Source organism: Passer domesticus, chromosome 10 (genome assembly GCF_036417665.1).
Source record: "Passer domesticus isolate bPasDom1 chromosome 10, bPasDom1.hap1, whole genome shotgun sequence".
NCBI lineage: Eukaryota > Metazoa > Chordata > Aves > Passeriformes > Passeridae > Passer > Passer domesticus.
The window spans coordinates 42443960-42471112 of record NC_087483.1 but is presented as its reverse complement, the minus strand read 5'-3'; the positions used below and the strand labels follow the sequence as shown (position 1 = coordinate 42471112).

The 27153-nt window shown below is 54.1% G+C and overlaps 1 protein-coding gene across 1 annotated transcript in view; it reads right to left on the bottom strand.

Annotated features, from left to right (window-relative positions):
• GALNT13 (polypeptide N-acetylgalactosaminyltransferase 13) overlaps positions 1-27153 on the bottom strand; it is a 308398-nt gene that overhangs the window by 198059 nt on the left and 83186 nt on the right. The gene's annotated exons all lie outside the window — the stretch shown is intronic.

Sequence of the window (27153 nt, the reverse complement as noted above, 5' to 3'; positions counted from 1 at the left end):
AGGGATGGGCACTCCAACCCTCCCGGGCAGTTCCAGTCCCTGAGCCCCTTTCCATGGGGAAATTCCTGCTGTGCCCACCCTGAGCTGCCCTGGGCCAGCCTGAGGCCGTTCCCTCTGCTCCTGTCCCTGTTCCCTGGGATGATCCCAACCCCCCGGCTGTGCCCTCCTGCAGGAGCTGTGCAGAGCCACAGGGTGCCCCCGATCCCCTTTTCTCCAGGAGCTCTCCCCTGTCCCTGTCCCTGCCGCTCCCGGGGCTCTGGCTGCTGCAGCCAGGTTTGCTGCCCGCGCCCGGCGCTGCCAGCTCTGTCACAGGGAACAGACAGCAGCTGTGATCCGAGCTGAAGGCTCCTCTCTGATGGCGGGAGGCTCTAAAGCAGATGCTGATAATCAAGATAATCAAATCAAGCTGCTGAGATGTGAGGCTCTGGGACGGGCAGGCACGTTGGGCTGTGTGAGCAGCCCTGGCATTTATTGCACTCACTCCAGGCTGCCTGGGCTCCACAACCTTTTCCACACAGATTATTTTGGGGCTGGGGAAAATCGCTGTGAAGAGCGAGGCTGCTGCTCAGGAAGGGCCTGAGCCAGCCCTGAGCTGGTTTAATCTGCTCTGACGTGGCTCAGTGCAGACACAGATTCCACTCAGCAGCTGCCTCACAACTGCTGGCTTCCAATGATGCTCCCACAGCGGCCAGAGACAGCCCAGGATGCTGGGATGTCCCTGGGGTGTCCCTGGGGTGTCCCTGGGGTGTCCTGGCCAGGGTGCTGCCACCAGAGAGACTCTGTGCAATGAACTGGCATCTTGTGGGAACAACTTCCACATTCCCCAGAGCTCAGGAATGTCCATCATTCCCAACCAAAAATGCTGCTGCTACCCCTGGAAGTGTCCCAGGCCAGGCTGGACAGGGCTTGGAGCAGCCTGGGACACTGGGAGATGCCCCAGCCCGTGGCAGGGGTGGGATGGGATGGACTTTTAGCCTTCCAACTGTTGTAGGATTCTGTGGTTCTTATCCCTAATTTTAAAAAAATATTTTAAGGTGGGTTTAGGAGAGTCTGAATCATTAATCATTACCAGATGAACTCTGTGGCTGGACCTTAAAACTTCCTGTACCTGTCAGGGATCTCCAGGAATGAGAGATCAAACCACAGCACTGAGGGTCTGCAGCTCCTGCTACAAACCAAACATTCCTGGACCTGCCAGGGATGCTGGGAATGGCAGAAAGAATCCCAAATCCCAGCCCTGAGGATCTGTCAGGGATCCTGGGAATGGGAAAGGAAATCCCAAACCCCAGCACTGAGGATCTGTCAGAGATTCTGGGAATGGGAAAGGAAATCCCAGCCCTGAGGATCTGTCAGGGATCTGGGAATGGCAGAGGGAATCCCAAACCCCAGCCCTGAGGATCTGTCAGGGGTTCTGGGAATGGCAGAGGGAATCCCAAATCCCAGCACTGAGGATCTGTCAGGGATCCTGGGAATGGGAAAGGAAATCCCAGCCCTGAGGATCTGTCAGGGATCTGGGAATGGCAGAGGGAATCCCAAACCCCAGCCCTGAGGATCTGTCAGGGGTTCTGGGAATGGCAGAGGGAATCCCAAATCCCAGCACTGAGGATCTGTCAGGGATCCTGGGAATGGGAAAGGAAATCCCAGCCCTGAGGATCTGTCAGGGGTTCTGGGAATGGCAGAGGGAATCCCAAATCCCAGCCCTGAGGATCTGTCAGGGGTTCTGGGAATGGCAGAGGGAATCCCAAATCCCAGCCCTGAGGATCTGTCAGGGATCCTGGGAATGGGAAAGGAAATCCCAAATCCCAGCACTGAGGATCTGTCAGAGATTCTGGGAATGGGAAAGGAAATCCCAAACCCCAGCACTGAGGATCTGTCAGGGATTCTGGGAATGGCAGAGGGAATCCCAAATCCCAACCTGAGGATCTGCAGCTGCCCAGGTGCTGCTGGTTCGTTCCCAGCCCAGCCCAGCCCGGGCGGGGCTGACCTGTGCCCAGGTGGGTCTGACCCGTGCCCAGTGGGGCTGACCCGTGCCCGGGCGGGGCTGACCCGTGCCCAGGTGGGTCTGACCCGTGCCCAGTGGGGCTGACCCGGCCCAGGTGCCCAGCCGGGCGGTGCCGTGCCCTGGGGCTGCCCGGAGCTCCGGGAATGCCCCGCAGGCGGATCCCCTCTCCCGTCCCGGCGCTGCCCTGGCTGTCCCCGTGTGCTCAGGGCTGACCCCACCTTCCCCAGGTGAGCTCGGGACATTCCCGGGCAGGGAATTGGCTGGGAGTTGTGCCCTTGGAGCCCGGTAACCCCTTCCTGAGCCGGGTCTAGAGCTGGGAACGGGAATGGCTCCGGAGCTGGTGGTTTGGAACTCTGCTCTGGCTTTGGAAATGCTCCCGGGTTTGGTGGCACTTGGGTCTGGCTGTTGTTTACTCTCTGAAGGGAAACTGTTTGGATTGTGTTTTTAGTGAAGTTTAGGGTAATTTGTCCCAAAAGCCTGAAGTGAGTGCACACAGGAGGTCTGGAATGAGCAGGGGCAGTGCTGAGTCCCTGGAGCCCTGCTTGGGCCACGGTGTGGAAGGAGCTGGATGATTTTTAGTATTTATTGCTGCTTAAAATAAATTACAGAGTAACCAAATAATGAAAAATCCCAGATTTTTATTAAGACAAAGACATAGGAGTTGCATGGTGGGGGGGGTGCTGGGTTTTCTTATTTTTTTTTTTTTGTGAGTGTTTTTTGTTTGCTTTGTTTTTTGTTTGTTTGATTGTTTTGGGTTTTGAGGGATTTTTCCCCCCTTTCTAATCTTGCCTTGGATCGTGGTTGAACTGGAAATGACAGCTCCAAACCTGCAGCTGGCTCCTCCTGCAGCCCTTCAGCTGAGATGCTGAAGTCAAAGCACGGCTGCTCTCTTGTCCTTGGCACTTCTGCAGTCACGGGCTCAGATAAAACTGAGAACAGCCTCAGCCACTTCAGCTGAGTTGGCAGGAAAGGTTTATTTTTAAATTAAATAAATAAAGCATCCCCTGGCTGTGGGCAGTGAGCTTGGACGTGGAGCTTGCTGGGAGGCACGGAAAGGGAGCTGGGGTTACACTGCTGGATTTTCCTCTCCCTTTTTTTGGGGCTGGTTCCTCTGTGGTTCATGACTTGTGTCACCTGAGGCAGCTGTGGGCATTCGTTGTGATTCCGTGGCCGTGCTGAGCCCCTGCAGGGCTGTCATTAATTTCTAAATTAGCTTAAAACAATTTCGTTGTGAATATTTTGTTTGGGTTTTTTTTTTTTTCCGCTAAAAGGGAAACTTTAAATTATTGCAACTCTTTGTTGGGACCGTCCTCCCACACCTGTGGGGTTTGAAGGAGGGATTCCCCCTGCAGTGCCCAACTCCAGATGTGCTGATGCACACCTGGAGCCCTGGCCTGACCCAGGAGCAGCGCTGGGAATGAGGAACCAAGGACAGGGATGCTGGGGCCGAGGACCAGAGAGGCTGTGTGGGAAATGGCTTTGTAGGAAAGTCAGAGCCTGGCAGAGGGCTCACACAGTGTGCACCTGTGTGCAAACCCTGAGATGAGAAATGCTGACTGGGAAATGCCCTGGAGCAGGACGGACATTGCTGGGAGAGAAATGGAGCTGGAAACAAGTTTCAAAGGATGGCCTTGCAAAATAAAGGAAACTATTTATTAGGAAAATATTTATTTAGCGCTCCAGTTCGTGGCACAGTTTTGTATTCCCATCCAGGATGCTTAAAGGATATTTTTATTGGGATTCACCCAGGCGGTCACTGCGTTTTCTGGTTTATCCCCATTTCTAATTCATTTCTGGGGACTGAAAATGGGCGCAAACGCTGAGCCTCAATGTCTTGATACCAGCACCAAATATTCCAGGGGAAAAAAAAATAAAAACAGAAAAAAAAACCAAAAAAAAAACCAAACAAAAAAAAAACCCCACCCAAATAAAAACCCAAACAACAACAACACAAAAAAAAAAAAAAACCAAAAAAACCCACAACCAAACCAGCTGAAAATCATTGTTATAATTTCTTATTCTGTGATTTTGTGAATGATGCAGCTGCGCTGCCTGGTGCCGTCTGGAAGGGCTGGAATTTGGGAAGGGATCCTGTGCCCTTTTGGGACCATCCCCACGTCCATTTGGGGCCATCCCGGGCCCGTTTGGGCCATCCCGGGCTCGGTGCCGGCTGCAGCTCCGGAGCAGCTCGGAGCGATAAACGAGGAGAGAAAGGAGCGCGGCTGCCGCTGATGAGGCCAGCTCCGCGGGAATGTTAATTGCTGTAATTGGCTCGCGGTTGCCATGGCGATGGCAGGGCGCTCCGCCGGGGCTGCCACGGGCGAGGGGGGATTGTTCCCTGCATCCTCCCTGCAGCCTCCTTCCTGGAGGGCGGCGGCCCTGGGAAAAATCCCCATTGCCCTGGAACTCGTGCCTGGGTCTGGGGATGCGCTGCCTGTGGCAAGACACGGATATTCCGTGGATATTGCATGGATATTCCGTGGATATTGCATGGATATTCCGTGGATATTCCGTGGATATTGCATGGATATTCCATGGATATTCCGGGTGTATTCATCGCTGTGGGTGAACCTCTGCTGTGGCTCTGTTCGTCCTCTCTCCGAGGGGTCCCAAAAATGGCACTGGTGAAGGGTGGTGGGATTTAATTGGCATCTGTGGGAATAATTTCCAGCTGATCCAGAGGGGGATTTGGGATTTTTAGGAGCTGCCAGTAATCGCATTCCCGGAGTAAGGAATTGCAAGCTGCACAGAGAGCCCATCCCTGCCTTCCTCAGGGTTTATTTCTGAAGGATCCCAGCTCAGCTATTCCTGTTGTGGAGGAGTTTTCAGGAATTTCAAGCTTTTACACTAGAAGGACAATTTTGGGAAGTTCTCGAGGATCTGTCCCTTTCCCTAAGTGAGGATTCCTGTGTCCAGTCCCCCGTTTCCTCCCTCCCTCCCTCCCTGAGCCCCCCCCTGTTATTTTGGAGCAGAGCAAAGTTTCCGATGGAGAGCAGAGAGCAGCCAGAGGCCCTTCCATGCTTCCAGTGCCAAAAATTCCCAGCCCAGCTCAGCCGGGATCAACCCATCCGCGGCTGCTCCCTCCCTGCAGCCCAGAGCAAGTGCGGGAGGAAAGATGAATAATTTGGGAGGGTCTGAGCAAAGCGGGGATTGTGCAGAGCAAGCTGCGGTGGGTGAGCTGCCCCTGCCTGCCGTGCTCCCCGAAGGCAGCAGCAGAACTGGGATGTGCAGCATTCCCGGAGCTCAGGGATCCGTTTGTGCTGTGTCCGGGAGAAGCCATGGACAGGATCCTTCCTGCCGCCCTTCTCCCGGATTTCCAGGATGATGTGCTGGGTCCCGCTCCCTTTTCCCTCCCTCGCTCCCAGGAAAGCTCTGGCCGGCCGGGAGAGCCACGTGCCCGGCGGATAATCCTCCCAGCCGCGGCAATTCCTTGGAAAAGCAGGCGATTGGGAAGGGATACTGGAGCAGGAGCAGCTCTGTGCCCCTGGGAGCTGTGCCGGGCTGGGATTGGGATCAGGAGCAGCCTGGCCTGGCACAGCCCCTCCCTGAAAAGCTGTTTTATTTTCCATTTCCCTCCAGCTTCAGGCCGATTTTAAAGAGCTGGGGTGATTTGAAAGGCACTGGATGGGTTGGGTTTTTTTTATTTATTTATTTATTTTGGTTGGGGTTTTTTTTGTTTGTTTTTGTTTTTCCTGCAGGGAGAGCGACAGCCGTGCTGGGGAAAGGGGAAAATTCTGTCCGGGCTCAGCCAGGGGTTAAATCCCGGCGGATCCTTCCCAACAGAAAGCGAAACCCCGAGCTGGTGATGGATCCCAGCTTTTCATGGGGATGCAGCCCGCAGCAGGTCCGGGCAGCTGCCGAGGATTCCCGGGCTGTAATTCCCGGGGTGTTATTCCCAGGGTGTTATTCCGAGGGTGTTATTCCCGAGGTATAATTCCCGGGGTGTTTGTTATTCCCGGGCTGTAATTCCCGGACTGTAATTCCCGAGCTGTTATTCCCGGGCTGTAATTCCCGGGCCGTTATTCCCGGGCTGTTTGTTATTCCCGGGCTGTAATTCCCGGGCCGTTATTCCCGGGCTGTTTGTTATTCCCGGGCTGTAATTCCCGGGCCGTTATTCCCGGGCTGTTTGTTATTCCCGGGCTGTAATTCCCGGGCCGTTATTCCCGGGCTGTTTGTGATTCCCGGGCTGTAATTCCCGCAGGAATCCCGCGGCAGCAGCGCCCTGCCGGGCTGGGAGCAGCGCTCCTGCCGCCCTCCCCAGCCCCGGCCTGCGACCCCGCTCTGAGTATCCAAATTAAACACTAAAAGAAGGAATCTCGGCAGAATTCAGGCACAGGTTTGGGTGTGAAACCTCCCTCACCGAGCTGCGCTCTGCGGGGACATTCCCAGCAGGGCAGCATCCCTGGAGCAGGGACCTGTATTGGCGCTGGCCAAGTGACGATCTCCTTCTGCTCTCAGTGACAATAAATCTGAGCTCCCGGGGCTTCTCCTGCAGTAATTCCTCCCGAATCCGGGCTGGATCCGCTCCCTGTGCCAGGAGCTCGGCTCTAGCCCGGGTTTTCCTTCACGGGAAGAGCCTTGGGCAGGAATTTCTCTCTCCGCGCTCCAGCTCCATCATTCCTAAGTTTATTCCAAAGGTTTAACTGCGCGTTGTCCCCCGTCCCGTTTACCAGCTCCGAGCGTCAGTGCCGCGGGATCAAACCCCAAACTCCAGCCCCAAACACACAAAGGGGCCCGCGGGCAGGAAACCAAAGCCATCCCAAGGGAATCCCCGGCCCGGGGAAAGCCGGGAGCGCGGCCGAGCGGCTCCGGGATGGGGGAAGGGGCAGAGCCTTGGCTTTAAAATCCCTGGAAACCCGGGGGCTGGGGCGGCCAGAGGATTTGGGAGCCCCGCGGCCGCCGAGCGCTGCGTGCTCACGGGTATTTATTTGTGTGCTCGGGCGGGGAGGGATCGCTGCTGCTGCCGGATTGCCGCTGGAAGCAGCCGGGAGCGGCGCCGAGCCCCGCCGGGAAGTCCCCCCTGCCTAATCGGGACTTTTGGTTTTGTTCCCTCCAGGGGAATAATTGCCCGTCCTCCCTGGCTGTTCCGGGAGGGCAGGACGGGGCAGCGGTGGGAACAAAGCTGGAATGGGATCCACGGATCCATCCTCCCGGGAAGAGGGGCTCAGCCCGCTGGCCTGGGCGCTCTCCTCAAAGGATTCCTTTTTTTCTTTTTCTTTCTTTTTTTTTTTTTTTTTAATAGAAATGCCAGTTAATTTGATTTATAATCCCGAGTGTTAATGGAAGAGGATCGTAAAGCAGCCGGCTCGGGGAGCTCGCCGAGCAGCTCCTCTTTAATTAGCCCCGAGCTGCCGGACATCTCCAAGCCCCCCGAAAACCCAGCCCCGCTCTGCCCAGCACCCAAATCAAAGTTTTCCCTCCCGACGATCAGACCAGAACCCTCTGTCGTGGCGGCTTTGGTTTGTTTTGATGTTTATTTTTTTCTTTTCCCGGTGATTTTATTTTCTCCCCAGCACGGCGGCTGCCAGAAGCCAGCAATGAGCAATGTTTGAAGGGGCAAAAGCGGCGGCTGTAAATGTGCACAATATTCCACATTATATACATGTCATTCCTGAGCACTGTTGGAACGAGGCAGTGTCAAATCTGGATGACAGATTGAGGTGAAAGCTGGGAAGGGAGAGCCTGGGAAGGAGCAGCCCTGACTGAGGCAGGCACCCTATAGAATTTATCCTGCGGGCTATGAGGAACCGCTTCCACGGCAGAGAGCAGCGCAGGGGGGATAATTGTCACTAATTTGGGGCTGGGCAGCCGCCGGTCTCACAATGCCACCTAGTGCTGCTGCCCGGCTCCCCGGAGCCCGGCCCGACCCCAGAATGGGACCTGGCCCCGGGTCCCCAAAGCCCGACCCCAAAATCGGGACCTGGCCCCAAATCCCAAAATCGGGACCTGGCCCGGGGTCCCCAGATCCCGGCTCGACCCCAGAATCGGCACCTGGCCCCAAATCCCTGCCCCGACCCCAGAATCAGGACCTGACCCCGGGTCCCCACATCCCAGCTCCGACCCCAAAATCGGCACCTGGCCCCGGGTCCCCAGAGCCCGGCCCGACCCCAAAATCAGGACCTGCCCCCAAATCCCAGCCCCGACCCCAAAATCGGGACCTGTCCCCGAATCCCAGCCCCGACCCCAAAATCGGGACCTGACCCCAGAGTCCAAATTCGACCCCAAAATTGGGACCCGCCCCCAAATCCCAGCCCGGCCCCAGAATCAGGACCTGACCCCGGGTCCCCAAATCCCAGTCCCGACCCCAAAATGGGACCTGACCCCGCCTGCGCTTCCTGGGCTGGAAAACAAAATTCCCCGGGCAGAAGTTGTTGAGAAGCCGGCCCTGGGGAGCTCCCGGGGCAGGCGGTGCCCCAGGGCCGGCCGGGACCGGGGATTCCCGGGGAGGGATGGGGAGGCTCGGTGTGTTTGGGGTGCCTGCGCTCCCCCGGGGGGCACACGCCGGCTCTGGCAGCCAGGAATTACCTCAGGAGTGAGGAAAGGCAGGCTGCAGCCCGAGAGCTGCACAGGGCTGAGCATCTTCGCTTTGCAGTCCTAATTATTTATTTTAATTATCTGATTTCACCCCTTTTTTTTTTTTTTTTATATTTATTTGCTCCGCCTCAGTGCTGGAAACTTTCTGGTAAACCATCCAGGCCCCACAGAGCTGGAAACCAGGAATGAGCTCCCATGGGAGATGGAGAAGATTAACACCCATCCCTGGGTCAGTAAATTCCAGGGGAATATTCCCAAAGTGAACCCGGGCGCAGGTGGGAGTCAGGATCTGCCATCCACGGCCAACCATCTCCTTCATCCAGCGTGGATTTTGGGATCAGAGCTCCCAGTCCGGCGTTGAAACTCCAAGCTTTCAGTCATTGTTTAATTTTCAGTTTTTAACACAAGTTGTGATACCCAAATGCCTTGAAAATCTGGAAAACAACTTTGGATTTGTTTTGCTTTTTTAGTGGGAGTTTTTTGGGTTGGTTTGTGGGGGTTTTTTTGTTCTTTCTTTTTTTTTTTTTTTTTGGTTTGGTTTGGTTTTGGGGTTTGGTGGTTTTTTTGTTTGTTTGGGGTTTTTTGTTTTTGTTTTTGGTTCTTTTTTTTTGTTTTTTTTTGTTTTTGTTTTTTTTTTTTTCCCTAAATCTGTAGCATCTGAAGCAAATATGCAATCAGAAATACATCACGGATCTCAGGAAGGGTTTTACACCCCATCACTTTTCCATATGGAGGAAAGAGGGAAATTTATTTGGCATTATTTTGGTGCTGTTTCCCTCTCCCTGCGCATTTTGGGCCTGGGACACAAATCCACGGACGCTCCAGGATTTGTGGGCAGAGCTGGGCAGCTTGGAAGGTTTTCCTGGGAAATCTGCCTGGCTTTTGTCAGAAAGAGCAACAAAAAAAAAAAAAACCAGCAGGTCCTTACAGCGCGGTTTTATCCCGCCCAGCTGGCATTTTCTGTTGGGAAAAAAGGATCCATTTAAAAAATAATAATTAAAACCGGGACGAGCCCCGTGAGCAGCAGCGGCTCCCGAGCTCCCGGAGCCCTGCCGCTGTGTGTCCGTGCGCTGCTGCCGAGCTCCGGCAGGGGAATCGGGGAATGATCCCCGCGGAGGGGATGCTGCGGAGCGGGCACTGCCCTTCCAAGGGTATTCCCGGCAGGAACCAATCCATCCCAGCGGGGCTGGGCGGCTCCGCGGAAATTTTAGCTTGGAGGAGCTGGGAACAGACAGAAATCAGAGTCTGTGCTGTTATTTTTTGTTAATTCGTGGAGAAGTCCAGAGGTGCTGCTTCCTTGGAGAGGGGGACAGAGGAAGGATCATCAAACCCTGGGATGGTTTGGGGTGGAAGGGACACGAAGGATGATCCCAGCCCACCCTGCCAGGGCAGGGACACCTCCCACTGCCCCGGCTGCTCCAGCCTGGCCTGGGCACTGCCAGGGATCCAGGGGCAGCCCCAGCTGCTCTGGGAATGTGTGCCAGGCCTGCCCACCCTGCCAGGGCAGGATTCCTTCCCAGTATCCTGATATCCCACCCATCCCTGCAGGTCTGTGAATTCACTGATCCCTGGGGATTTGTGAATTTATTGATTCTGGGGATTTTTTTTTTTTTTGTGTGTGTGTGTGTGAATTCACTGATTCCTGGGGATCCATGAATTCACTGATTCCTGGGGATTTCTAAATTCACTGATCCTTGGGGATTTGTGAATTTATTGATCCTGGGGATCTGTGAATTCACTGATTCCTGGGGATCTGTGAATTCACTGATTCCTGGGGATTTGTGAATTCACTGATTGCTGGGGATCTATTAATTTATTGACTCCTGGGGATTTGTAAATTCAGTGATCCCTGGGGATTTGTGAATTCCCTGGTTCTGGGGATCCATGAATTCACTGATTGTGGGATTTGTGAATTCACTGATTGCTGGGGATCCATGACCTCACTGATCCTTGCAGATCCATGAATTCCCTGGCTCCTGGGATCCCCAGAGCTGAGTGTTCCCCCTCACACTCCCTTTGTGTTGAACTCCAGCTGTGTTTGCCCTGTCTGCAGTCCCAGGGAATTCCGTGGGATTATTATTGCACAGGATATGGGATGTGGAATCGCTCAGTGCTGGGAGAGCCAGACCTGCAATTCCTTCCTTTGGGATGGGAGCGATGCCCAGCACTGGGATCACAGGGCCTGCTGGGGAGGCTGCTGTGGGACTGGGGTGGGCACTTCCCAGGGAATGCTGCCCCCAGCCCGGGATATCTGCCCCCATTCCCGGGATATCTGCCCTTAAGCGTTATGGAACTTCGGGGAGCAGCCCCCCTCTCCCCTACAGGGCTGTCTCTTCCCGGCCTCCATGAATTCCCATAAAAGCGACCCTGAAGGAGCGGGGCTGAGCCCGAGCCCGCATTCCTGGGGCTGCAGCTCCATCTACCAGCGGCTCCGGGAACGGCCTGGGAGCTGGGATATGGGATATGGGGTGTGGGGTGTGGGATGAGGGATGCGGATATGGGATATGAGATATGGAATGCGGGATATGAGATGCGGGATGTGGGATGTGGAATGCGGGATATGGTATGCAGCACAGGGGATATGGGATGTGGGATGTGAGATGTGGGATATAGGACATGGCACGCAGGACATGGGATGCGGGATATGGGATGCAGGATGTGGGATATGGGATGTGGAATATGGGATCTGGGATATGAGATGTGGAATGCGGGGTGTGGGATATGAAATGTGGGATGCAGGATATGGGATGTGGCATGCAGCATGTGGGACATAGGATGTGGGATATGGGATGTGGGATATGGGATGTGGGATATGGATATAGCATATGGAATGTGGGATGCAGGATGTGGGGTACGGGATGTGGCATGTAGGATATGGGATGCAGGATACGGGGTATGGGATATAGGAGATGCAGGACATGGGATATGGCATGCAGGATGCGGGATATGGATATGGGATGTGGCATGTAGAACGTGGGACATGGGATTCAGGATATGGGATATGGGATGTCACAAGCGGGATGTGGCATGCAGCATGTGGGATATGGATATGGGATATGGGATACAGCCACGCCATCCCAGCGCACCTGCACCTCCCTTCCCTCCCTGCAGAGCTCATCACCCGCTTCTCTGTGACCTCAAACCCCTCGAATCAACCGAGATCTCCTTTCTTTAGTTCTTCCCCAGCTCCATCCCAGTTTTCTGGCGCCCCAGGCTGTGCCGGGCAGGACCAAGCCGCTGGACATTCCCCTCCCAGCGCTAAGGAATTTTGGCAGGATTTTCATCCCGCCTTTGGGAAGGGGCGTTCAAGGCCTTTTCCCTCCCCACCAGGAGCGTCAAGTGTTGGCAGCGCCCAAATCGTTACCAGCGGTGGCTCTCTCGTAATTAGCGCCCGTAATTAACGCCTCGAGCGGCTCCTCAGCTGAGATAACAAAAACCTGCATTTCTGGGGGCTGCAGCCGGGGGTGAGAGGGAAGGAAAAGGAAAAGGAAAAGGAAAAGGAAAAGGAAAAGGAAAAGGAAAAGGAAAAGGAAAAGGAAAAGGAAAAGGAAGGAAAGTGGCCGAGCTCGGAGCCCCTTGTCCCCCTGGAACGAGGCTGGCTGGGGAGGAGCTGTCACCCTCTGTACACTGAATTTCAGCCCAAGATCCGCTCGGAGCCTTTCTCGGGGGCAGCTGATTGCACTGGCTCGCTAATTGCCGCTGATGAGCAGGGCTGGGTGGCACCGGAGCAGGGCTGGGTGGCACCGCTGCTGCCGGGGTTTGCGGGCTCCGAGCCCCAGCAAGGCGGGGAAATGCTTCCCCCTAGTGCTGCTGGCCGGGTTTGGGCTGGAGTGCCGCACTCCGCCTCTGGCACGGCGCAGGGCTCGGCTGGGGCTGGTCTGGGGGTGCCGGGTGGGGTTGGTGCTCCCTGCCAGGGCTGGGGCTCCTGCAGGGATGGGCACTGAGGGATGCACAGGGATGAGCTGCCCGGCAGGGCGGGGGAAATCTGGGGTGTGAAATCGCTGTTCTGCTTCAGATGAGCTCGGTTGCTGCTGAACTTCTCGGGATCCGGCTGGGAGGGGACACAGGGCTGGCCCAGGGGCTCCTGCTGTCCTGGGAGCGGAGCCCGCCCCGGGCTCCCCAGCCCCCCTCGCTGGGCTCTCCCGAAATTCCACCCTGGATTGGAAATTCTGGATGGAAGCAACCCCTGAAAACCCAGCCCAGCCCCTGCCCACCGCCCAGGGCTGGGTTTGGCCCCTGAGGTGGTGCTGAGCACCCACACCCGGGATGCTCCCAAACCTCCCGGGTATTCCCACGTGTGGGAATTGGGAAAACGGGGCAGGAGGTGCTCATGGACGGCTGCAGAGCGAAGGTTTCCTGCCATTAATTCCCAAAGTTATTCCTCATACAGCATGAGAAGCTCTGCTCTGGCAGCACTCTACTGAAGTGTCTCAAATGTGCATTTAATTTGGATTTAATAACACCATTTTTCCCTCGGAAAACTCCGTCAATTATTGAAAGCATTTCTTGAGGTTTAGCAATTATTTAAGAGGTACATTTACAGTAAAGTAATTAACTCAAATGGCATCGTTGTGGAAATGGTGTATTTCAAACAAATTTCAATATTTGTTCAACAGAGAAAATATTTTCTCCTGCTCTAATTTGATCATCTCACAGGCATTGTCTGGAAAAGTTTTTGGTCTCATTCAGCAGCTTGCTGGGGAGTTTTGAGAGACTTGGGGATGTGATAGCAGGAAATTATTTTAATTATTTATTATCATTTCATTATTTTAATTATTTTAAAGGTGGGAATGGCTCCAGCTGTGTCCAGCCACTCATGGATTCTTCCTAAGCTGCTTGTTGGGTTTTCCTTAGAGAAAAAAAAAAATCAATTACAGGAGAAAGTCATGGGTTCTCAGATTGGTTTGGGTTTGGAAGGACCTTAAAGCCCATCCCATCCCACCCTGGGCAGGGACAGCTCCCACTGTCCCAGTTGCTCCAAGCCCCTCCAGCCTGGCCTGGGACACTCCAGAGATCCAGGGGCCGCCCCAGCTGCTCTGGCAATCCCAGCCCAGCCAGGAATTCCCAATGTCCCACCCATCCCTGCCCTCTGGCAGTGGGAGCCATTCCCTGGCTCCTGTCCCTCCATCCTTGTCCCCAGTCCCTCTGCAGCTCTCCTGGAGCCCCTTCAGGCCCTGCCAGGGGCTCTGAGCTCTGCCTGGAGCCTTCCCTTCTCCAGGGGAGCATTCCCAGCTCTCCCAGCCCGGCTCCAGAGGGTTCCAGCCCTGCAGCAGCTCCTGGCTCTGGGCTCTGTCCTTGTCCTGCTCTTGGCTCCCAGGGCTGGGGCAGCTCTGCAGGTGGGGTCTCACAGACCCCCCTCCATCCTTGGGCCCCTCTGGGCAGGGACTTTGCCCTCCCGGCTCTGTTCCCTTTCCCCATGCTCCATCCCCATTCCATCACCCCAATTTCCCCACACTCTGTCCCCGTTCCTTCACCCCAGTTTCCCTGCACTCTCCCATCTCCTCTCCCTGGCACAGCCCTGGAAAGGAAACAAAGCCTTGGATTTGTTTAAGCCCGGTAAGAACCTCGGAGGCCCCAGGGAGGGGGCAGGAGGGAGAGCAGGGCCCCTGTAAAGCAGCCATGCAGTGACCTCTGAGGAACACTGAAGGGATCCCACTGCAGCACGTGGGGCATCCTCACATTCGTGATTATTCCTCCTTACTGCCCTGAGTTAACTCTTCGTTTCTCCTCCTGCTGTGCTCACTCTCAGGCATCTCCTGCTCGTTTAGAAGAACTCTCCAGCCAGAATTAAATGTGTGTCCAAGAAAGTGTCCCCAAGCCTGTCTGGGGCGTGCTGAGCTCCTGCTGGAATTTGAAGGCAAGCCCTGAGCTGCAGCTGCAGTGACCCAGAGCTCAGGTGAGGGCTGGGACAGGCAGGTGAGGAAACTCAGCATTCCCTCTGGGATGGGCTGGGGTGGCCCAGCTGGCAGAGCTGCCTGGGAAGCACGAGGAATGTGTGCCCAGGGATGAGGCCCCCAGGAGCCACCTGCCAGAGGGCACAGAGTTCCTGACCCATGGAAGGTGTTGGAGTTCTGGCTGCTGGGAATTCAGATTTCTGTGCTGCCAGGCACTGACCCCAGGAGAACACTGCACTGACCTGAGGCCGTGGAGAAGCTTCCAAAATGGAATGCCAGAACTGGGATTGTGGCTGTGGAGTTTGGACAGAAGTGTGTGACACCACAGGCTGGGAAACTCAGAGTTTAAGGTTTTAGAATATAGTGATGTATATAGAGCAAGGTGGAGGTTTTGGGGTGGAGGCTGCTCCTCCTTCTCCTCCTTCTCCTCCTTCTCCTCCTTCTCCTCCTTCTCCTCCTCCTCCTCCTCCTCCTCCTCCTCCTCCTCCTCCTCCTCCTCCTCCTCCTCCTCCTTCTCCTCCTTCTCCTCCTTCTCCTCCTTCTCCTCCTCCTCCTCCTCCTCCTCCTCCTTCTCCTCCTCCTCCTCCTCCTCCTCCTCCTCCTCCTCCTCCTCCTCCTCCTCCTCCCCCATGGCTTTGGGTGTTATTGTGTAATTAATAACCAAGAACCAACAGTGATGGAGGCAGGGCAGGGGAACAGCATGGAGGGGCCCTGGGGGCTGAGCCCACCCAGCACCCAGCCTGGGAATCGCCTGCCCTTGGCCAAAAACGTGGCAAAGCCCTGGCACTGGCTCTGTCCAGCCCTGGCACTGGCTCTGTCCAGCCCTGGCACTGGCTCTGTCCTGCTGGCAGCAGCCCAGGAATGTTCCCGAGGGCAATGTGGCAGCAGGACACATGGACTGAGCCCTGCTGGCAGCCCTGGGCTCGGGTCTGCTCCCGTGCCACCTGCCTGCACCTGGTTTATGGAAAAGCTCCTGCCTGGGGATGTTCCTGCCTGGGAAGGGGTGGATCTGCTCGGAAGAGAGGAGGAAACATGAGCACAGCTGGGACAAATTCCTTGTGTGAGGCTTCTTTGGAAAATGCTGCATTATAAAATCAGGGAATTGCTCAGGTTGGAAAAGACCTCTGAGGTCATCAAGAGCAACCATCACCCGCAGCACTGACCACTGCCCGTGTCCCCAGTGCCACACCCACACATTCCCTGGCTATTCCCAGGCACGGGGGCTCTCCCAGTGCTTTCCACCCCTTCCCATGAAAACTTCTCTCCTCATACCCCCCAGCCCCCAGGCACAGCTGGAGGGCTGCACCCGGCTCCCCGAGGCTTGCCCTGCTTTTCCTGGCTGCTGTTGTGTTTTTGTGTGGCTCTGAGCTGCTCCCGCACGGGTTCCAGGCTCATTCCTGGGGTTCCAGCCCAGCTCCTGGCACTGCTGCTGCCTCCCCCTTCGGTTCTTTGCAATGTCAGACCTTTTCCCCCCGAATCTTGTGTCTCGCAGCAGGAATCCGCAGGTGCGTGCTGGGGATGGATTCCCCAGGAGATTCCCAGCAGGAATTTTCATGGAATACGCACTGGAGGGAGCCGTGCCACCCCGGGAGGGGTCCGAGGCCAGGCTGGCCGCTGACTCGGGGCTGTCCCCTCCCTGCATCCCACTGAGGGGAGCTCTAATCCCAGCAATGAGCCCTGAGCTGCCAAGGCTCGCGATTTATCACTTTTATCGTTATTTATATTTTTTATCATTATCTCCTGTGGCAACAGGAGCGGGGTGGATGGGCTGAAAGTGCCAGAGGGCAGGGATGGGTGGGACATTGGGAATTGGGAATTCCTGGCTGGGCTGGCATTCCCAGAGCAGCTGGGGCTGCCCTGGATCCCTGGAGTGTCCCAGACCAGGCTGGACATTGAGGCTTGGAGCAGCCGGGGACAGTGGGAGGTGTCCCCAGGGTGGCACTGGATAATTCTCAATGTCCCTTCCAACCCAAGCCATCCTGTGCCCTACAACCATTCCTGTAGATCTCTGGTGCTTGGGTTTGTTCTGCCAGTCCTTGGAGGCCTCTTGGGTTACCCGAGAGCAGAAGTGGAGTTGTTTGTGGGTTATTTCCATCCAGGATAAATATAAATATAAATATAAATATAAATATAAATATAAATATAAATATAAATATAAATATAAATATAAATATATAAAAATGTAAATAGAAATATATATAAATATAGATGTATATAGATATATAGATAAAACTATACATATAAATATGATACATAAATATTATATATACATGGTATATTATTCTATGTCATTTTATAAATTATTAAAATATATTTATAAATATAATAAAATATTATATATAATAAAATAATAAAATATAAACAATAATTTATAAAATCTTATATTTATAAATTATTAAAATATATAAATATGTAAATATATATAATACAGAAGATGTATAGTATATATAAAATACATAAAAAGATATATTTCTATAAATAATTCCCAGAACAATCCACTCTGCCTTCACAGGGACATGTCCCCTTGGTGTCCCCTCAATGCCACGAGTGCCTGGTGACGATGATCACGGAATTCCTGGCACACAGTGCTGGATGTCCTCAGCTCCAGCAGGCACAGAACAAACTGCAGCAGCCCTCGGCGTGGAGCTGGATAAATCCCACCCAGGATAAATCAGCCTGGCTGTGGGGCTGGGACTCTCCTGGTCCCAGAGCTGGGAACTCTGTGCCAGCCCCTTGGAAAGCTGGTCCTGGCGGGGAACTCCTTGGCACAATAAATAGTTTTGGTGGTTGCGACTGAAAGTTGGGTTTGTTCTGCTGGAACAACTCAAAAACGGCACATTCCTCCCTCTAGGTGTTCACATGTCCTGAAAATGGGATATTTGTTCCACAGGGCCTCTCCAGGGAGAGCTTCCAGCACATTCCAGGGCCTGAAGGGGCTCCAGGAGAGCTGCAGAGGGACTGGGGACAAGGATGGAGGGACAGGAGCCAGGGAATGGCTCCCACTGCCAGAGGGCAGGGATGGGTGGGACATTGGGAACTGGGAATTCCTGGCTGGGCTGGGATTGCCAGAGCAGCTGGGGCTGCCCTGGATCCCTGGCAGTGCCCAAGGCCAGGCTGGAATAACCTGGGATGGTGGGAGGGGTCCCTGCCATGGCAGGGGGGCACTGGGGTGATTTTGAAGATCACTTCAAACCAACCCAACCCAACCTGTGATTCCAGGCTCTGTAAAAAGCAAGAACAGCTCTTGTTCCCTGCAAACCACACCGCTTCTGCTGACTCCACGTGGATTTGGCCTCACCAGGACCTGTCTGAGGGGTGGGAGCCACGTTTAACCCCAGGTAACTCCTTTCTTCTCGGGCTGCCTTCGAGTTCTGCATTTTCAGCTTTTATTTGAAATTTGAAAACAGCTGTGCTCCTCCAGAGCAGAAAAACAAACGCAGGGAATGTCACCCCATTCCCAGAGCCCCTGCTGACAGCCCAAGGTGGCAAAAATATCACCCAGGACAAATCTTGCCCTGGAAGCACCTACGGCATGGTTTGGCTGGGGAGTGTTGGACGTGTCCCACGTTAAAGGTTAATTTCCCTTTGTTGTGGGATGGAATCGCAGCGGGCTCTGCGTGTCCCGCCTTCCCTGGCAGCTCCCTTATCTGAGATGCTCAAGAGCAGCTCTGCAGCGATTTGTGGCCATCACATGCTCGGTGCTGGGCTATTTCTGGATCCTTATCCGTGGCCAGCAGCTCCAGCTCCCAGGGCACTGCTGGAGGGGCAGGGACGGGCACAGCAGCGGTGCCAGGGCAGGCATGCCCATCCCCAGGGCCTGGCAGGGGCTCCAGCAGGGCAGTTCATGGCCATTTCTTCCCTGCATCTGTGTCCAGGTGTGGGAACATCCACGGGATGGGCCTCATCCATCAGCTGATGGACCTCAACCCCTGCTCTGCTTCTCCAGCTCCTGCAGGACCTTCCAGCGACTCTCCAAAGGAATTTTATGGGGATTGGAGGCTCTGCCTCCTCTGTCCTCAAGGCCAGCCTCCATGGAAGGTTGCTCCAGCTCCCAGCCCCTTCCCTGGGCACTCCAGCCCCTTCCCTGGGCACTCCAGACTCTTCCCTGGGCACTCCAGGCCCTTCCCTGAATCCAGCCCCTTCCCTGGGCACTCCAGCCCCTTCCCTGAGGAATCCAAACCTTTCCCTGGGCTATCCAGCCCCTTCCCTGGGCACTCCAGCCCCTTCCCTGGGCACTCCAGCCCCCTCCCTGGGCACTGCAGAGGTGCTGGGGGTGGCACAGAGCCCTCCCTCTCCACGGGGCACCCCAGCCCCTTTGTCCCAGGATCAGGAGTTCCCCCTGGAAGCTGCTCTGGCCCCAGAGGGCATTTTCAGGTGGATCCTCTGCTGGAAACCCCTTTAATGTGTTTATTTGCAACGGGAGAACAGAAATCTTGGAGGGCAGTGCCCAGTTCGCGGCACGATCCCGTCCCAGCTCCCTTGTCCCAGGGCACGGCCCCATCCTGCTGGAATTCAGAGCAATCCGTGATGGGAAATGGAAAAGACAATGCCAAAGGCACCCAGCGGGGCTGTGGGAGCAGGGACAGGCCCAGGGATGGGGCTGCTCCGTCCTGCCCCACTTGGAACAAGGATTCACTGCCCTCCCTCTGCCTGGCATGGGAGGGAAGCAGAGCCAGCACCAAAACCCCCTAAAAAACCCCAAAACGCTGGGATTTGAGTGCCTTCTGCAGTGCTGTAGTTGGCCCAATATAGTTTTCCTGTAGTGAGGAGCATCGATGGATTTCATCTGACTGTGCCCAAAATAACCTCTGCAACGTGCTGAGCCTGGATCTTCTGCCAGCAGCTGGAGCAGGGATGTCACTGAGCCCTCTCTGGTGTGGGGACCCCAAAGCTCACCCCAATCCCGTGGGCAGGGACCTCCCTGGACCCCAGCTGGCTCCAGGCCACCCGACCCAGGCAGGAAGGAAATGGGGAATTTGACTTCATGTTCTCAGAAGGCTCATTTATTATTTTATTATTTATGTTCTATTAAATAATACTAAATTAACTATACTAAAGAATACAGAAATGATACAGACAGAAGGTTAGAAAGATACTAATGAAAAACTTGTGATTTTTTTTAAAGAGTCTGACACAGCTTGGCCATTATTGGCCAACAAGTAAAAACAATTCACATGGAACTAACAAAACAATTACCAAAACAATTGTTGGATAAACAATCTCTAAAGCACACTTTAAAGCAGTAAAGCACAAGATAAATAAATGAGATCATATTGTTTTCCTTTTTCTCTGAAGTTTCTCAGCTCCCCAAAAGAAGGAATCTTAGTGAAAAGATTTTTCCAAAAAATAAAACAGCAACACAGGAGTGCTCCAGCTGCCCTTTGGATCCCCTCCGGGTGCTGTGGGAAGGACAAAAGGGGCGGCAGCTCCAGCTCTATTTCTGTGCCACCAGGGTGGCAGATGGTGCTGCTTTTGTGCCTCCCACTCTCCCAATGTTTAATTACAGCCCAGAAATAGCTGCCTCCATGACTGACGGTCAGCTGCTCCTCCAGCACGGGGGGACAGGACAAAACCAGCTTTTTTCCCTTCAGGAAAAGCCCCGTGAGTGGTGGCAGGGGCCTTTCAGAGAAGGGGTTCTGCCAGGTTTGTGTTTCACCCCGGTTCTCTCCAGCCACCCGAGGAGTTCAGTGTGCTGCAAGGGCTGCTCCCTGTCAGCAGTGTTTATTACACTGGAAAACTCCAGATTTTCTGCCCCGTCCCTGGAGGGGGTGCCTGGCAGTGCCCAAGGCCAGGCTGGCCCTGGTTTGGAGCAGCTGGGACGGGGGGAAGTGTCCCTGTCCATGGGATGGGATTTGGGTCCCTTCCACCCCAGCCTCTCCAGGACTCTGGTTTGCTGAGACAATCCCTGGGCCGTCCCTGAAAACAATCCCTGTGGAAAAGGAGAGCTGCTGGATGCAAACCCGGCCATCAAACACCTCCTGCTCTGCCTCCACCCCACAGAAATGGGATCTCATTCTTCCCTGAGCCTCATTCCAATGGATCCAGCACCCAAAGCTTGGCTTTGGGAGTGAAAGCTGCAGCCTGGAGCCTGACTTGGGAGGGAAATGCCAGCTGAGGGCTTCCCCACGCCCCCAGCCACGGGGAAATGTGGGTTTCCTCAGGGAAAAGAAGTTCCAAACCTGGGCGCAGGGCAGAGCAGGAGGGTGGGAGCAGATCCCAGGAGCACCCCAGGCTTGGATCTGCTCCTCCTGCCTGTGTCATTCCCTGGGTCCTGTCCCTCCAGCCCTTGTCCCCAGCTCTCCTGGAGCCCCTCTGGGCCCTGGAAGGGCTCTGAGGTTTCCCTGGATCCTTCCCTCTCCAGGGGAACATTCCCAGCTCTCCCAGCAAGTTTTTCCATCTGGAGCTGAAACTTTGCTGTCATTCAGCAGAGCACTCTCTCTTTGATTGGGCTTTGATTGATTATTGCTTTTCCTTGGAGAAACCCCACTGATTGCCTCATTAGCGTGTTTGGGGCGCTAATTGGTGTGCTCTGCAGATTGGAAGCACAGCCCCACCCTGTGCCTGGCTGTCCCTGCCTGGCAGCGCTCCAGGACGGGGTGTTTTGGGTAAGGGGAAGCAGAAAAACCTGGATCTGCTTTGTTCCTAGAAAAACAGGGCTCTGGCTGCTCTCCCAGCGACGCCTGAGCTGGGTTTAGCACACCAGCCGATGGTTAGGCCTGGCCTTGGCGCCCTGGCTCTGATGTTAACGACACCCGTGCAAGGTAAGGGGTCTTCAGGGGTGGTCCTGCTCCTAAAACACATCCCACCGACTGCAGGGAAAACACGGATCCTCCCAGCCAAGGAAAACGTGTTTCCTGTGCTGTCCATCCCCTGCTGCTCAGCCAAGGCCAGAGCTGCTGGGGTTTTACTGACGCAGCTGAGGAGGACACTTTGTGGTAGTTTCGGGGTGCCAGAGGAGGAGGGAAGAAATGAATCTGACTCCATGTTGTTAGAAGGCTAATTTATGATTTTATGATATTATATGATATTAAAAAATACTATACTAAACTATAATAAAGAATAGAGAAAGGATAGAGACAGAAGATAATAATGAAAACTCGTGACTCCTTCCAGAGTCCTGACACAGCCTGGCCCTGATTGGCCAATAAGCAAAACCAATTCACATAAACCAATGGAACAATCTCCTACCACATTCCAAGCAGCACACACAGGAGAAGCAAATCAGATAATTATTGTTTACATTTTTCTCTGAGGCTTCTCAGCTTCCCAGGAGAAGAAATCCTGGTGAAGGGATTTTTCAGGAAATATGAGTGACAGACACTTTAGTATTTAAATTAAGGATAATCACTTTTGATAGGATTTGGGAGAGCTTTGGGAGGGTTCCCCATCCCTGGCAGTGCCCAAGGCCAGGCTGGACAGGGCTGGGAGCAGCCTGGGACAGTGGGAGGTGTCCCTGCCATGGCAGGGTGGCACTGGATGGGCTTTAAGGTCCTTTCCAACCCAAACATCTGAGGTTTTAGGATTCTATGGAATGTGTATGGATACATTTTCCTCTGCTTATTTAAGATTTTGATGGGACTGACCTCCAAGTCCAGCTGGGATTGAGAGAAACACCTGGAACAATCTTGCTTCCATTTTTAATCATGTTGCCTCCTAAATATCTGGGAACCTCAGGAAACCTTTTCAGAGGAGGAGGAGCAAACCATCAGCAGTTGTTCTCCTGCACCTGGAAAAGGAGGGTGAGGCTGGAGAAAAGGGAGTGAAGGCAATCCCAAGATCCATTCCCTTGGGAAAACCAGTGTTCCCTGGGCTCTGAAAGTGGGGAATCATTCCCTGCTGGGATGGATCCATGGCCAGGCTGGAAGGGGTCACCTCGTGCTGCACACAGGATGCTCCTCTTCCTCAGCCCTTGGAATCAGGCATTCCTGACAAGCCTTGGAGAGGTCCAAGGCTAACAGAGAGGTGAAATATGGGATCTGTCAGGAGTTTAATTAAAGAGAGAAGCATTCCAGTCCCTCAGCTCATTTGAAGCACAGCTCGGGAGGCTCTGCTCTTCTCACAGGTAATTATCCAAGCGTTCCCAAGGAAAAGCAGAGTGTGCTCATCCATCACCTGGTTAATGCCAGGGCTGGTGATAAACAGCAACAAGGAGTTATCGGGGTGAAATGGGATTGGGATCTTCTCAGCTCCCTCAGCACAAGAGCAGCTTCTCCCAAACCAGCCCCAGGAGGTGTTTCAAAGCAGGAAGATTTTAACGTATTAAATAATTAATAATAAAATGTAATTAGTTGGATAATTAATTTAATTTCATTTAAATACTTAAATATTTAAATAATGAAACAATCTCTTCCCAGTGCAGAGAGGAAGAACAAACCCTTCCATGGCACAGGTGAGAATCCAGCATTTCACTGAGGTTTCCTTGGGCTGAAGCATCTCCAGCACCTGGGCCCTGACTCCCGGGGGAAGCTGCAGGAGAGGGAAATCGGGCACAGCACGGCTGCTGCTCCTGGCAAAGAGCACCTGGGAGCTCTGCCAGAGCCCCTGGGCTCGGCCAGAGCAGAGCCCAGGCTGCTCCAGGGGGGCACAGCTCCCTGTGCTGGCAGCTTTCACCAGACACGCTTTGCTTTGTGTCCTCGTCTCCCGTTTTGGTGCAGAAAAAGCCCAATTAAAGGGGCACAAAAAGCCCAATTAAAGGGGCACAAAAAGCCCAATTAAAGGGGCACAAAAAGCCCAATTAAAGGTGCCTTCAAGCTTGGCTGGAAGGTTCCCTTCCCCATGGAGGGGGTGGAAGGAGATGGGCTTTGAAGTCCCTTCCAACCCGATCCAGTCTGGGATAGAGGGCAAAAAGGATCCTCAGACCCTGCAGCTGCACCCCTGGCGTGGCAGGGTGGGATGGGCTGGGACCCCCAGGCTGTCCCTCAGCTCCTTCCCACCCTGTGCCTCGAGTGAAGGGCGTCCAGAGGGACCCTCAGTGCCCCAGCCCCTGCAGCTCTGGGATCCCCACTCCAGGCAGGGCTGCAGCTCCAGGAGAACCCCCCTGGATCCCAATCCTCTGCAGCTCCTGCCCGACCCCGCGGGCTCCGGGGCTGAGCTGGGCAGCTGCCGAGGAGCAGGGATGTATTTAGGGTGGGATAATCTGCATTATGGATGAAGGCACAGGGCACGGCAGCGCTACACGGAAAGGCACTCACGGTGCTGCTCCCTGCCTCTCCTCAGGGAACAGGGCTTGGCTCCTTCTCGGTGCTTCATCCATATGCAAAGCCCTCTCTGGAGGTAAAACCTTTTATGCTCATCCATAGGTAATGCGTGGCAGGGTTATAAATCCCTGGTGGTGTTCAGGTCTTTCACCAGTCCGTGCTTTAGCTCTTCCCAGGGTTTGAATGTTCTCCTGGCAGCCCTGTCCCGTTCTCCCTGGAGAACGGGAGCTGCACTGGGACACAAGAATGTGTTTCATTAATCACTTGCCAGCTCTAGAATGCTGTTTGTGTAATTGGTGTGCCCACACGGCGGGGCTGGGGGCAGCTGAGTCACCCCTGAGGGTTTCAGGGAGCAGAGGGAAGCTATGGCCTGGCAGCAGGACTGCAAACCTGAGCTGCAAGGTGCAGCTCATAAACCAGCCTCCCACGGCAGGGGATGGAGAGGGAAAGCAGGGATGGCAGGGGATGGAGAGGGAAAGCAGGGATGGCAGGGGATGGAGAGGGAAAGCAGGGATGGTAGGGGATGGAGAGGGAAAGCAGGGGTGGCAGGGGATGGAGAGGGATGGCAGGGGATGGAGAGGGAAAGCAGGGATGGTAGGGGATGGAGAGGGAAAGCAGGGATGGCAGGGGATGGAGAGGGAAAGCAGGGGTGGCAGGGGATGGAGAGGGAAAGCAGGGATGGCAGGGTTCAGGTGGCTGCCATCCCCGCCACGCCATGGTTCCCAGGCTGAGCAGCAGCCATGGATTGTTCCAGAACACTCTGGGAGCAGAGATGTGCCCAGCTCTCCATGAATCCTGGCTCTCCATGTCCCCACATGCCACACGTGTGGCTCGGGAGGCCCTGCAGGGTGGGGACAGTCCCTGTCACCAGCGAGGGGTCAGGCCCTGTCCCCTCAGCCAGAAAACACCCAGCGTCTCCTTCCAGCTCCTGCCCGAGCTGTTCCCAGCTCCCGGGTGCAATGTGTGTGTGCCAGGCCCTGGCACCATTCCCCTCGGGCTGGGATGGCACAGCCAGCTGCTCGGGGGGCAGGAGGGGAACAGGGCCGGGGAAAATCATTTGGGGTTTTAGCAGCAGCCCCAGAGCTTGTCTGCAAAGACAGACCCCTCACTCCTCTCACCCTCATGACAAACGTTGCTTTGTGGGGTGAGTTTAAGGTCCCTCCCCACCCGGACCCCGCTGGGATTTGGGAATGATCGGGGTGCAGAGCTGGGGTCTCACCCTGCTCTTTTGGGTTCTTCCAAGCCTTCTGATGTTCACATTCTTGTATCGAACTTTCTCACGCACTTTATGCGATAATTAATTGTTTTGCATTCTTTTCTGGACAAAGCCGGGGGGCTGAGGCTCCCAGCAGCCTGCAGGGGCTGCACAGAGCTCAGCTCAAACCCTGAGCTGGTGTTTACCCCGGGCACAGCCACTTTGCCATGGAAAAATGCAGGTAATGGGTGCTGGAGAGGAAATTGGGATTTTATTTTTTTTTCTGGGTGTACAGGGCTATTATCCTTTAAATGAAACCAGCCAGTTCCAGCTAATGAGCTCCAGCCCACCCCATGTGCGAGATGAACTCTTGCTAGATGGAGAGCTTTGGTTAATCTTGTAATTATCAGATGAATGAAATGATTCCTAACAGCCTGCAATTTCGTGGTCAAGCAGATAATTGCCATCTCCGCACAGAGCAGGGAAAATCTGCCTTGGTGGGAATCAGCTCTGGCCCCCAGCTCTGAGGGCAGCACCTCTCCCCATCCCTGCTGAGCCTGCCTGCCCTGCAGCGCTCTGGGGAAACTCTGAGGGTGACCCTCGGTGCTGGGCTGAGCCCCTGCCCCAGGCTGAGCCCTTCCCAGACCCCTTCCCAGCCCCTTCCCGGCTCCCTCAGGGATTCCCCAGCCCCTTCCCGGCTCCCTCAGGGATTCCCCAGCCCCTTCCCGGCTCCCTCAGGGATTCCCCAGCCCCTTCCCGGCTCCCTCAGGGATTCCCCAGCCCCTTCCCGGCTCCCTCAGGGATTCCCCAGCCCCTTCCCAGCTCCCTCAGCTGATCCAGGTATTTTGATTTTTGGGGGGAGAAAAATATCCTCAGGTTTGGTAATTCCTAAAACCACATTTCCCTAAAAGTTTTGACAGCTGGAAATAGAAAACCAGAAAAAAATCTGAGAGTGGAGTCAGTGCTCTGGGCTGTGGAGGGGGCACAGGGTGGGTTTGAGATCCTGGAGGGGCATGGGGTGGGTTTGAGATCCTGGAGGAAACACAGGAGGATTTGATGATCCTGGAGGGGGCACAGGATGTGTTTGATGGCCCTGGAGGGGGCACAGGGTGGGTTTGGAGACCCTGGAGGTGGCACAGGATGGGTTTGGAGACCCTGGAGGGGACACAGGGTGGGTTTGGAGATCCTGGAGGGGGCACAGGGTGGGTTTGGAGATCCTGGAGATGGCACAGGGTGGATTTGGTGACCCTGGAGAGCTTTTCCAGCCTCAGGGACTCTGGAATTGAGCGGTCAGGCTGCGGACAGCTCACCCTTCTGAGCTCTGCAGCTCTTCCTCCTCCTTCCAAGGCACATTTGGAATCCCTGCTGTTCAGGAGCTGCTGGAGGTTTATTTTTCCTTGCGCTCTGTGCTTTGACCCAGCTGCCTGGGGTTTCATTAAGCAACTGCTGACTTTCCCCTTATTAACATTTGCTGCCGCTTATAAATAAGAAACGAGGTTCTAATAATAATCCCTTTCTTTGCTTAATTAAGGCACTTTCATTTCAGGACTGCTGAGTGTTTTTCTGCTTCCTGGCTTGTTTTTTAACACCTTGCCTTAATGATCCCGGGGTTTGAGGGAGGAGGAACTTTCCAGGACAAATTAGGGGCTCTCTGGGGACAGGAGTGGTGCCAGCCACCTGTGACCCAGGGCATGAATGACTTGCAGATGAGGCTCTCAGGGAATGTCCTGTAATCCAGGCAGGGGATCACAGTGAATCCCAGTTCCCAGGGCAGCTCCCTGTGCCTCACCAACAGCCTGGGAAGGACAGGTAGAAACACACCGGCCTCAAATAGAGAGAGCTTTGAGGTGACATTTTTATACATCTCTGCATAAACACCCAGGGAACAATGGCATGAGTTATAGATATATATATATAAAGTTATAAATTAGTTATAAATATATAAATATATATAGAACATATAAATATATAAGTATATACACATATATAAAAATATAAAAATATATAAAATATATAAATATAAAGATATATAATATATAAATATATAAATATATATAAAAATAAAAATAAATAAATATATATATATATATATGTAAGTGGGGCTGTTTGGGTTGCAACCTGCCAGGGAGCAGTTGTTTCTGTGGTTGGAAGGTGATTCCTGGTGATTCCTTCTTGGGGTATTGGGCATTCTCTCTCCAAAGTGACTCAGTTCAGGAAGAGTTTTTGGATGGTTTTCTATTTCCAGTTGTCAAAACCTTTAGGGAAATGTGTTTTGGGGAATTACCAAATCTAAGGATTTTCTGCCCTCCTGAAAGAGAAATACCTGGAGCA